Source organism: Nelumbo nucifera, chromosome 2 (assembly GCF_055504915.1).
Source record: "Nelumbo nucifera cultivar China Antique chromosome 2, China Antique-T2T, whole genome shotgun sequence".
Lineage (NCBI taxonomy): Eukaryota > Viridiplantae > Streptophyta > Magnoliopsida > Proteales > Nelumbonaceae > Nelumbo > Nelumbo nucifera.
In genome coordinates this window covers 76,325,368-76,338,564 of record NC_142650.1, presented here as the reverse complement: position 1 = coordinate 76,338,564, position 13,197 = coordinate 76,325,368, and the positions used below count along the sequence as shown (strand labels likewise).

Below are 13,197 nucleotides of genomic sequence, written 5' to 3'. Positions count from 1 at the left end.
TACCTCCATCACCAGCACCGCAACCAAATGGCCAGAATCAATGATGCCTAACCCAGAAAGTTGAAGGAATACTTCACTCCAACCCAATACAACCCTTCATCCTGCATTTAGTTACCAGATACTCAAGCCTTATAGTATGAGATTAAGTCAAGGACAATCCAGATGCTCCCATCTTTCTATGAGAACCCGAGTGAGGACCCATACAAGCACATAGACGAGTTTTTGGAAATCTATTCCACTGTAAGGATCCAGAACTTCAATGATGATGCCCTTAGATTGACTCTTTTCCCCTTCTCCTTGAAAGATAAAGCCAAGCACTGGTTAGAGACTATAGGGAGACCCATTAGAACTTGGGCAAAAATGCAACAAGAATTCCTTAGAAAGTTCTATCCTATAGGTCGAAAAAATACCATGACAAGAGCCATTACTGGATTCACCCAAACACCGGGTGAACAAATTCATGAGGCTTGGGAGATGATGAAGGAGTTAATAAGAAAATGCCCACACCATGGCCTGTCCCAGTGGCAAATTATCCAGGCCTTCTATGAAGGTCTGATAGATCAATACAGGCAAATGGTAGATGCATTCTGTGGGGGGGCATTTATGAGCAAGAGGGAGGATGAAGCATATGCTCTTTTCGAGACCCTGAGTGAGAATTCCATTAACAATGCATCCTTGTATTCCTATGAAAGGTCAGTGAGACCCTCAAAGAGGGCAGGGCTCTATGAGGTCAGGAATAATATAGAGCCCGAGGCAAAAATGGACTTGAATGCCATTTCTAGAAAGTTAGATAGGGTAGATCTTTTAGCCTAGAAGCTTGACCAGTTTTTCACCTTTAACTCGCAATCGGGCCCATCTACATCCTATCCTGAAGTGTGTTCCATTTGTGCCAGCCCAGCCCACCAGGTTGATGACTGTCCTACGGTGGCCCAGTTTCCACCCTTTATCCAAGAACAAGTTCAGGCAGCGCAGAGTTTCCCAAGGCCCAACAATGATCCATATTCCAATACTTACAACCCTGGGTGGAGAAATCACCCTAACTTTTCTTGGAGGACACATCAACCCAATCTATAGTCCCAGCAATATTAGCATCCATTCAACTCCATGGCCTAGCAGTTTCAGGGGCCATTAGTACAAAGTCAGTTCCAACAGGTGTACCCTAGGAATCAACCGGCCCAACCATATCAGGGTTACCCACAACCTCTGCAATTTCGTTCAGTAGACGATCAATTCATGCAGCTTCAGCAGCTAATCCTAAATCAACAGCAGTCCATTGCTAGGTTAGAAAGCCAAATAGGACAGCTATCTGAAGCTAATGCAAGGAGAGAAGTGGGGCAATTACCGAGTCAACCGGTTGCAAACCCTAGGAATCAGCCACCGGGTTTTCTTCAACAAATTCAACCACCTCCTAAGAATCCCCAATTTGAAAATGCTAAAGCTATTACAACTTTAAGGAGCGGGAGAATTTTGGAAGACCCATATGAGAAGAAGAAAAGTGAAGAAGAAGGAAAGGAGCCGGAAAACCCTAAGTTGGGGGGAAGAAGAAGAAAGGGAAAACCTAGAAGAAGAGCCTAAAGTGAACCAACCTATGGTCCCCTTTCCAACCGCACTCACAGTTGGGCCGTTACAGAAAAAGAAAGAAATTCGCAACGAGGAGATCAGGGAACTCTTCAAACAAGTACACATTAAGATCTCTCTCCTTGAAGCAATCCAACATGTCCCGGCTTATGCCAAGTTTCTGAAAGAACTATGCACCTAAAAGAGGGAGCCACGATCGGCCCCACAAAAAATGATGCTCTCAGCAGATGTTAGTGCAGCTCTCCTAAACCAACTTCCCCGAAAAATGAAAGACCCTGGTGCTCCTCTCATAAGTTGTGTCATCTCTAGAATCACCTTCGATTGGGCCCTATTGGATCTTGGAGTTTGTATAAATCTGCTTCCGTCCATTTATGACAGGTTCAAGATCGGCGAGTTAAAACCTACCCCGGTAATTTTACTTCCTACTTGCAGTTCGCCAAAGCCACAACTACCACCTTTGGATTTGGATCCCAACCATTAGTCTTAAATTTAATTTCTGTTTTTTTATTTCCAGTTCCATTTTTCTTTTCTGCAATTTACTTTCATTCCATTTAAATTTCATTTTCTTTTTTGCAAATCTGGAATTCGGCCAAGTAAGACAAAAGGCCTAGCTTGAGAAGTTCGAGGGTCAAAGTTGAGATCCGGAGACTACTACCTTGATCGGATTACAAACATTTTAATTAGTTTCTTTTATTTATTTATTTTTGTATTTATTTATTTTTTTGCACTTTTAATTTTCAGCAATGTTCGAATTCTATTTTTTCCAGTTTAATTAATTAATTTTTGTATTTCTACATCTCCCACTTGTGTTCTCTTTCCCGAATCTAAGTACGTAATGGTTTTTCCCTTGCTTCCCTGTGGATACGACATGTTCTCACTATTTTATTGTGTTTGTAATTGTTTGAGAATCGGAAAAAAAATTATAAATATTAAATTGGTGTTCCGAAGTGATTAATGACACGCTTCTAGACACACCATCCTTGGCCATTTGCCTAGTGGGGAATTGACTTATTGGGACCCTTTCCAACAGCGTCAGGGCAACAAAAGCAGATTGTAGTCGCTATAGATTATTTCACCAAATTGGTAGAAGTTGAGCTACTGGCTATAATCACATCACCTAACATACAAAGCTTTGATTAGAAGGACATTATTTGTAGATTTGGCTACCATGGGTGCTCATATCAGATAATGGAAAACAGTTTGATGACATTGGATTTCAGAATTGATGTAAAGCGAAGGGCATCCACCAGTGGTTCACCTCGATCAATCACCCACAAACCAATGGGTTGGTCGAGCTGACAAATCGTACGTTACTACAGGGATTGAAGACCCGACTAGATTGAGCTAAAGGACAGTGGGCTGAAGAACTCCCAAGTGTGTTGTGGGCGTATAGAACTACAAATCGAACTACCACTAGAGAGATACCCTTCAACCTGGTGTACAGGATAGAAGCAGTGATCCCTGCTAAGCTAGAGGTGCCAACACTACGAACTATGACTTATGAAGAAGACCTCAACGATGACGAGCTCAAGAACAACTTGGACTTAGTTGAAGAAACAAGGGACCAGACTCACATAAGGATAGTAGCATATCAATAGAAAGTAGCTCGGTGATTGTAGAAGTAGGATAGCTCGGCCCAAATTGGGAGGGCCCCTACAAAGTTGTCATGGTATTGGGTCCAACGACCTACAAGCTACAAACTCTAGGTGGGCGAGCTGTACCATGCACTTGGCACACCATGAACCTAAGAATGTATTATGTATAAAAACTTGGAATTATAATAAAGTTATGAGTTTTCAGCAATCAGATCGGTTGCAACTCAGTTCAGAGTAAAACTGAGCTAGGAACCTCATTCTCGTAGCTTAACAATGTGTTAAAATACCATTAAAACATGAAAGCATTAAGGTACTAACTCGGCTCCCTACCAAGATGACTCGAGCAGACCAAGAAAGTTAGCTCGGGAAAAAGGGATAACGGTTAGGGATTAGTAACTCAACCGAGGTGGTAAACGCATGGGCCAATGGATCAAATCAATAACTCGGTTGAAACCACAGATATGGAAAAAATATACACTTCCATTACTAATCTGGAAAGTTCTATACAAGAAAAAAAAAAGAAAAAGAAAGAGCAAAGAGCAAAAACAATAAAGTTCTTTCAATTCATACAGAGCTCAATAGCTCAAGAGTACATCTAGAAGACAAGAAAAGTAGATCACTGGGAGGCCTGGTCACCAGATGCCTAGTCACTAGGAGTGGTAGACCCGAGATTACCAACTGTTGGTCGGGCTCCATCTTCCTCCTCCTTAGGCTCACTTTCCACATCAACTGCCAAGATGAGCTCCTTAGGCGTATGCTCCACTTTCAACTCACAATTCGAGTGGTCAGGTATAGTGGCTGAGAGGAGTTTGTAGAGTCTAAAACCAATCCTTTCTAACAAAAGGGATGGCGAAGTTAAGCTTCTCAGCATCAAACTCTCGAGAGATCTTGAAAGTAGCAACTACCTTCTCACCAGCCACCTATAGCTTAGCCTTAAATTCCTCCTCATGCTCCGCGAGCTTTGCCTTCAAAGCCTCCTCTCTCTCCACGTTGGCATTGAGTTTGGAGTGACTTTTGGCACTACGAGTTAGAATCCTCTAGCTTCTACGTTAGCTCGGCGACAGTAGGTTGGAGACTAGAGACCTCATGCTTAAACTCGGCCTTTGCAGCAGCGAAGCCGGATTCGACCTAGGCCTTCTTCATTGCCAAGCTATTGATTTGGCACAAGTAGCCTTCCTCAATCCGAGTCAGATTATCAACTCGGGCTTGTTGACTGCGAGCTTGGGCGTAGACCCCCTGTGCCATGGTATTGGCCTGAAAAAGAAAAGTTAAGTTAGAAACCCAACTGAATCAACATAAAAAGAGGATAAAAGTAGAACTTACCTTCACGATGTGGGAGAAAAGATGAGTCTCTAGAACATCAAAGGGGAGGTCCTCCATCTCCTCCCAAGACATTGGCAACACAACGCCCCTACTTAGCTCGCAGGCGACTAAATGGTCCCTCACAAAGCCACCATTGTGAACTGTCCAGCCTGGATTCCAAATAGGCATGCACTGGGGGAGGGGGGCAATGAAGAGGAGCCCTTTATTGCTGGAGTCAATGTGGGAGGCTGAACGGTGGAGCTCGGAAGAACCTCAGAAAGAAGTCGTGTCGGGGTTCCCTCTCACTGAGCCCGCACCTCAACTGTAGAAGCTGGGGGAACTTCATCCTCCAAAGTAATGACCTCAGCCGAGCTAGTGGTAGGTCAAACGATGACAGCTTGGGATGACTCACCCTCTGTGGTCTTCCTCTTCTTCGGCCTCAACCTCTTCAGAGCTATTAGTCTACTAACAAGTTGATCCATATCCGAACCTGGATCTATAAAAAAAGAGAGAAGAAAGGGATCAGTATTGAAAACAACTCAGAAAGGAGAAAGCAAGAGAAAAGCGATAGAAACTAAGTTCTAACAACCTTGGTGTCCTTGGCTTAGGCCAACTCGTAGGAGAGTGTCCTCGGTCATGTAATCATCTATCTTCAACTCGAAATGCACAGGCTCTCGCAATTGATTATGTACCTCCGAGGATAAGAATTGGCCCTTAGGGTTGGTGACAAATGTGCCCCACTGATTAATGAAGTGCCAAGGGCTGTCATGGACAACAAAGAAGTATATCAACTTCTAGTCTGAAACCTTGCTGGGAAGACCTTTAAGGAATTTCATACTGGCGAAGTAGAAAAACTTTTCGTCCCCAGGAGTGTGCTTGATAGCACACAAAGCAATGAAAGCTCGAATGTCGATGGGGATGCCATGTGTATGACAAGCCAAGACGACACCAATAATTATTCTAATGGCATTTAGGGTGAGCTGCCCCAAAGTGACAAGGAAGACATATAAGACATTGGTGACTATACGAGGTAAGGGGAACCTTAACCCCGCAACAAAGTGTTGCTCGAACACGCAGACTTCATTGTCACTATGGTGCCAAGGGGCCTCATTGGGAGTAGGGAGTTTGAACTGGGACTTGTTGGGGACCCTATAAAGAAGCCAGATCCTTTACAGGTTAGCCAAGGTAGACTGAGAAGGAGTAAAGAGCTTGGAAGGACTGATGACAAGCAAGTTTGGGATAGAGATGTGCTCATTGGGAACCGAGGTGAGCTTCCCCGAATCTCTGCGAACATGAGAGGCCGACTCCGCAACCTCCCTGTACGCTTGTTCGACTCTCTTCATCTCGGAAAAATCTTCTGCCATGGGACTCAACATCGAAATACTAAGAGAATGGAAGAAAGAACTCGGGAAGAGTGGACTCACCCGGGACAAACTGGGGACGAAAATGAGCGAACTGGAACCAAGCTTTAGAGGGTGAGCTCTCCGACCTCAACAGAATCACTCCAAGGATGAATGTGCAAATGGTCCCCCTGGGGGCCTCTATTTATAGCCGAAAGGGGTGGATGTTGAACAGCTGCAATCGAACGGTCTCAACGGCTCAGATTCATGACCGTTGGATTCTCGAGGTTCTAAATTAGTTTAGCACATTTTTGAAGTCTGAGAATAGTTAACCGACACTATTTCAAGTCCATGCATGCCAGGAACACTTCATAGAGCTCCCCTGAACATGTCACCAAACAAGAAGGTAGGGGTCAAAAAAGATTTAACACCCAAACAAGTGGCATAGTCAGGTACTTCCTTCACCTGAGCTTAGTCACCTCAGCCTCGGAAGTGGGGGACAAATGATGAGAGTAAATCTGACCTCTGAACTATTGAACACAGAGCACGTTTAGGTGGACTTGCAATCTTGCCTTCAACTCAGAGATTGTCAAAGGATAAGAGTCACCTTGGCGAAATATAAAACCACCTTGGGCTTCTCACTCAATTCATGCTCATAGGCATTACTGACCTCTGAGAGGAGACCTCCCTGTTGAGACGAGCTCTAATCTAGGAGAGCTCTACACTTTGACACTTGTCCATTAAGCGACCACCTGGCGGCACATGCAACAAGACTGTCAAAATGTAAGGTAATCCTGCCAAGTAGCCAGTTTTGGGCCCACTTTATACATTGGAAACATGGAGGACATATCACCATAGCATGTCACAGCTACGCACCAAGTGGCTAATGCATGCTATAGGTGGCTTAATAGGTAGCCCTGATTAGGCTCCAAGTGTTCGGGCTAGGTTCTAGGTGCCTCGACCAAATACTAGTTGGCCTGAATCAAGCCACAGATGTTCGAACCAAGCACTATGTGGCTGAGCTCGAGTAATAGGTGTCTTGATAGAGCCCCAGGTGTCCTACCCGAGCTCTACTAAGGCAAAGCAAGCTCCAGGTGTCTTAAGTTACGATAGGTATCCTACCTCTATCCGACACATACATACTCTGACAGGCATCCAGAATCCTATATAAGGGGCAGCTTAGCATTCAATGCATACTTTATGACTCATTGAATTCCCAACCACCCTTTGGACAACTCGGCATATCTGTCTTGACCATCGGAGATAAAGCCCAGGATATCACCTCGGGCCCTTTGACCTCGTTTTCCTCCTTATAGGACACACCCGAGCTGTTCTAGGGACTTGAGTGTTTCTTAAGACCGGCACAACAATAATTTTGTAGAAAACAAAGTAAAAAATTCTAGCTTTCCTCTTTTTAATTTTTTGATATAGTTACTGAATTTATCAATCGAGATTCCTTATCAACAATAACTGATTCACTTTAGACAGAGAGAGAGAGAGAAAGTTTAAATGTTTGATAATGAAGCATTCATAGAAGATAACAAGGTTAATTCCAACTAAGAGACAAAATAAGATGGAAATAAGCATCATCGAAGATTATGAGAGGTGATTTCCCACCCAATTCAAATAAAATGATATTCAAATTGCTTGTTGCTGCAGCCTGCATAATCAACTGCATAAGCACCATCGAAAATTGTACTACAACTGCAGCATCGATGTCAAAAATATACCTAACCTTATCAATGCCCATGTGAAAACTAATGCACCATCTGTGTGCCCAAATTCAGTTACAACATTGAGTATTCCATCTGGGATTCTTGCCTGATAGAATTAAAGGGGAAAATCCTTAAAAAATAAATAACTTTGTCCACATCTTAGGGGAAAAGTTTTGGGTTATCCGTTTTCTTTAAACTTGGTAATTCCTCCACTTCTCTCTATTGATAAATCAAAGGTACATGATAAAATTTCTCCCATGCATGCTGATGATCTTGAACTTGGCCTCAACTTCTAGCCATGGACTTTCTAGCTAACATAGTACCGTCAATCTGGATATGGTAGTTTTGTTCAAATTGATAAACGAGACAAAGGCAGTGGAACACAGAAGGGAGGTGGTGTTGGCGGATCTGTTGGTGTTGAACACGGTGGCACAGTAATGGAATACAAAAGAAATAAGACATAAAAAGTTTTATATTTTAATGATAGATAAAATAGTCTTTTCAATCTTTTCGTCAATAGATATTAACAATAAGAAGAATTTAATTAATTATAAAAAGTAATTAAAAAATTTACCTTTTTTTTAATTGAAATTACCAAAAAAACAAAAAGGAAAAATCTATGACGACAAAAAGATATAATACCGAAAGAGTTGACCAATCAAAATCCACCGGTGAATTTTAATAAATACACCTGATCATGATCATTAGTTACCATGTAATGATAACAATTGATTGGTCAAAAGTTTTTCGGGTATCAAAACCCAAACCAAGATGTGCTTGGTGTATTGATAGTTGCTTTTGTGCAAGTGGGTCCCTTCGGGGAAGCTAGCCTCGTATGTAGAATTGGTGGGAATTGCTCCTTTTTAAGTCCTACGCTGCTCCGCGTTGCCGACGCTGTTCTCCTTCTTTGATCCTCACCTCGTCATTGTCATCCTTCTACATTTATCTTCATATTATATCTTAAATAATAAAAGCTATCTTTCCTCCTAACCGCGGTTAAGGTTAACTAAACCATGGTTACATTTCTATGCTTTACCACCGGCGCTATTTCGTTTCACGCATATAGATAGAAGCAGGTAAGAAGTCGAGGACCTCCAACCTTTTTTTTTTTATTTTTCTTTCTCGTCGTCTTTCTTCTCGCTTTCTCTGCTGCAGAGCTTCGAGTTGAGCTTCCCATGGCGGATACTAACAGCTAACAGTAATCCTGGTAGGATTTTCCTCCAAGCTGTCATCTCTAATGTTGTTTGAGTTCTTTTTGCGTTGTTTTTCTTCTGGATATTTGTTGTTTACTTCCCTGATTGATGTTTGGGGTTTAGTTTTGTCTTAATTATCAATCGGTTTTATGGTGATGGATTTTAATTTCAGAGGTTACTGTTTTTCTTTCGGTAGAAATGATGAGTTTTTGGTGCTTAAATTCTCTTTATTGTTTCAAGGGCTTTCCGTATATAATTTTGGTCAATTCTGTTTTCCTTTCTTGCCAATTTCTTTTCTTTTTCCCGGAAAATTGGCTTCAGAACCGGCGATTCTGCTCTCAGATCCGGCGGGGCTTTCTGGAGACGCGTGTCAGTTTGTCTTTTGAAGGATTTTCGGATTTCAGTGAAGTCAGCCAGTTTTCGTTTTTGTTTTTCATTTTTCCTATGCTATTTTTTTCTTTTTCCTTCTTTTTTTTTTTCTTTTCTTTCTTTGTCGGCGCTTCCTGCTTTAGGTTTTCTGGTCTAAAGATGGCTAAAGAGGGATTACTGTAGGAATTTTTTTTTTCGCGTTTAATTTTTTTTGCAATTCTTGCGTTCCTTGATTACGGTGATTACCCAAGTTGCCGGAACCAGTGCGGTTCAATTTTATATACTGTTCCGTTTTTTGTCAACAGTTATATGTCATCTACGCTGTTTACCTGTAAAAAATCTCTCTTCAGAGATTTATTCTATAACCCATCTCTTTTCAGACAAGATCTGATTTCTGATGAATGATCTGTTATATGCAACTTCTTAGGTCTTTATCTCCGATTTTTACTTGTTCTATTACGGTAGTTATCTTCTTGTTTTGACTGCAGAAATTCCTTGACCTCCCTTATTCGGGCCCTGTATTGTATGTGCTGTTAATGAATTTGCGATGTTTATTTCCATGTTTTTCTTTGTTCTAGTTTACTCTTTTCTTTGAAGCCTTTATTCAGATAGTTTTTTTTTCTCTGTTTTAGTTTTATTGTGCATAGTTGAGAAGAAATTTCGTTTTTTTCTTCTTCCTTTCCTGATGAATTTCTTAGTTGATTCTGTTTTTCTTTCTTTCTTTTTTTTTTTTTTTTTGGTTTGGAAAAGGTGGGATCTTTTCTGATTTTTTTTGTTTACGAATCTGTTCGTTTTTATTTTCAGGGTGGAGATCACTATTTATTGTCGACTTGAATTTAGTTCTCCTTCAGCAGAAAGCTGTAGAATTCTACTAATTTCCGAGAAAAAGGAGAGACGGAAGCGCAGGCGGAGAAGAACTTGAATTAGATTTAAGGGGGTCGATTTGAAACAGAAGTTCGCTTGTTGCCTGGAGTTGATTGTAGGTACGCAACAGTGATGATGGGGATGTTTGAGGAAATGGGTTTTTGTGGGAATCTCGATTTCCTTGCCCCGTCGGTAACGACAGGAGAAGGAGATCCGGTGCCGGAAACTGAACCGGAGGCCACTGTGGAGGAAGATTATACTGACGAAGAGATGGATGTAGACGAACTGGAGAGAAGGATGTGGAGGGATCGGATGCTTCTGAGGAAGCTTAAAGAACAGAACAAGAGCAAGGATGGTGTCGATACTGCAAAGCAGCGCCAGTCCCAAGAGCAGGCGCGGAGGAAGAAGATGTCCCGTGCTCAAGATGGGATCCTGAAGTACATGCTGAAGATGATGGAAGTCTGTAAAGCTCAAGGCTTCGTTTATGGCATCATTCCCGAGAAGGGGAAGCCTGTGAGCGGAGCCTCCGACAATCTTCGCGCCTGGTGGAAGGAGAAAGTCAGGTTTGATCGCAACGGCCCTGCTGCAATTGCCAAGTATCAGGCTGATCATTCAATACCTGGTAAGAACGAAGACTGTAATGCAGTATCATCCACTCCCCACACCCTGCAAGAGCTTCAGGACACCACTCTAGGTTCGCTCTTATCAGCTCTCATGCAGCACTGTGACCCTCCCCAACGGCGGTTCCCGTTGGAGAAGGGTGTTGCTCCACCGTGGTGGCCCACAGGGGATGAGGAATGGTGGCCGCAGTTGGGCTTGCCCAAGGATCAAGGTCCTCCGCCATACAAGAAACCCCATGATCTGAAGAAGGCATGGAAGGTTAGTGTCTTGACTGCTGTCATCAAACACATGTCACCCGACATTGCCAAGATCCGCAAGCTCGTCAGGCAGTCCAAGTGCTTGCAGGACAAGATGACAGCGAAGGAGAGTGCGACTTGGCTTGCCATCATTAACCAGGAAGAGGCGTTGTCCAGGAAGCTCCACCCTGAGAGATGCCCTCCTGTGTCATCAACAGCGGGGAGTGGATCTTTCACCATTAGCGACAGCAATGAGTATGATGTTGAAGGGGTTGAGAATGATCCAAATGTTGAAGTACAGGAGTGCAAGCCTCACGATGTAAATCTGTTCAATCTTGGGATGGGGTCAGCCAAGGACAGACTTATGATTCCCCTGCCTGCTCCAATAAAGGGTGAAATTAGCAACACAGAATTCAGCAGGAAGAGGAAGCCAACTGATGAACCCGTGGCAACGGTGGATCACAAGATATACAACCGTGAGTATCTTAGGTGTCCTTACAGTGATTATCGCCTCGGTAAACCTGACAGGAGTTCAAGGAACAATCAGCAGGTAAATAGCCCCTATGGAAGCGTCCGTACAGGGTTTGGAATCTCAAACTTTGAGATTACTGAAGATAAACCAGCAGTCTTCTCTATGCCATTCGGACAACCCAAGCGAGCTGCTCCACCACTGAACCCAACCCAATCGACTTTCAGCCTGTCAGGACTTGGGCTGCCAGAAGATGGACAAAAGACTATCAGCGAGCTTATGTCATTTTATGATAGCAATCTTCAGAGGAATAAGTGCTCTAATCCTGGAAATGTTGCTGCCATGGATGGTCAGAATTCTGAGCCGCAGCCCAAAGTTCAACTGGAGGAGAACTTCTATGGCCAAGGGTCCGCAGTAGGGGGTAACATGTTTGAAGAAAACAACATGCCTATGAATCATCAGATGTTCCCCCGAGAAGAAATCCAATTTGATCAATATAAGGTGTTTGATCCGCCAGCATATGAAACAAATCACGATGACATTCCCTCTGACTTCAGATTTGGGTCTCCTTTCAACATGCCATCAGTTGACTTTGGGGAGGTCTTGCCAAGAGGAACAGTAGAGACGATGTCGAAGACAGAGAGTTCAATCTGGTATCTATAAACAGTACTCAAGCGTATACCCAGGTTGCTTTTGGTGCTTCCTTTTGATGCGTGAGGAGCCCAGTCTCTGAATTGTAAATTCTAAAAGGACTTATCTTCACATTTGTCTGTGCTGATCAGATGAAAACCTCTACCTGCCATCTTGGCTATTAAGACTCTTTTAGAGACTTGTTTCTTCTTGGCACTCAAAAAAAAAAAAAAAAAAAAAATTCAGTTGTAGGATTTGTTCTTGTCGCCATTTGAAATGGCTTACAAAAGAATGGCGAGAACCCAACTTGATCCTGCCCCTGAAAATGTTCACAGACTGCTATTGCGAAGCTTTGTATTGGGTTATGACTTATGATTATGAATATTTATATTTAAATAGATATTTGGTTTCCTTAAACATGGTTTCTGCACTTTCCTTTCTGCCGCCGTGGTGCTTATTGCCTGAAATACCGCCCTGAAGTTGATAATATATGCCGTGTGTTACCATTTGATTTCACTGTAAAGTATGGGACCATAAAATTGTCCTCTGAAATTCAACTTACCCAGTGTCATATGGGTCAATATCGCATTCAGCTATATCATTTCATTGGGAGAAGCACTAGTTGCAGTGGCATCAGACCCACCATTTTGGTGACAACATTTAATGTCCTCTCTGGAAGACTTTCTCCTTTCAATAGTGAAAGACTAAATGGCCGCCGATCGGACGATAATAGGCGTTCGATTTACGTTCTTTCTTCCGTGACAGTTCATGATATCTATCTTTTTCGTTGACTATTGAAAAGACTTGCAACTACGGCCACATCTTTATGATCCGGGATTGAAACTTCGGAGGTCGGCCAACCCCTTTTCAGTGGCTTTCTCATCACGGGAGGATTGGTTACAACTCTTTATTGCCCTGAAGGGGTGATTAGTGCTTATAATTTACACCTCTCTCTCTCTCCATTCCCTTCCCGCATTGTAACGGCAGGGTATAGACGGTCATGCCCGATCATCATCTTCTAGAATGCTTAAAATGATGTTGGCCGAGGTTTAAAACTGACACACTTCATACATACTTGGATATGTTAACTGAAATCAGTAGTGCAATGTCATAGGGCGTTTGGTGTTCATCTTGGAATTCTTGGGAAGTCGGTTTTTCACCTAATTTAACCGAGCATAGGCCTTTTCAGGCCGAGGAGATCGGTGATCAACAACATATACACTAAGGTAGCCCGCCTAATGAGGTCATCAATGTGGCTGCAACAGTCCCTATAATTTTGGGTATC

At 42.8% G+C, this 13,197-nt stretch overlaps 1 non-coding gene and 1 pseudogene across 2 annotated transcripts; one reads left to right on the top strand and one right to left on the bottom strand.

Moving 5' to 3' along the window:
* Positions 1-406: 406 nt before the first annotated feature.
* LOC148802335 (small nucleolar RNA R71) lies at positions 407-515 on the bottom strand. Its single transcript, XR_016083260.1, has one exon. It is a non-coding gene; the product is annotated as a small nucleolar RNA R71 (small nucleolar RNA).
* A 7,905-nt stretch (positions 516-8,420) lies between these two features.
* Positions 8,421-12,329, top strand: LOC104590589 (ETHYLENE INSENSITIVE 3-like 1 protein pseudogene; annotated as a pseudogene). The gene is made up of 2 exons (XR_016082348.1): positions 8,421-8,737; positions 9,897-12,329. The product of XR_016082348.1 is annotated as an ETHYLENE INSENSITIVE 3-like 1 protein pseudogene (transcript).
* The last annotated feature ends 868 nt before the right edge of the window (positions 12,330-13,197 follow it).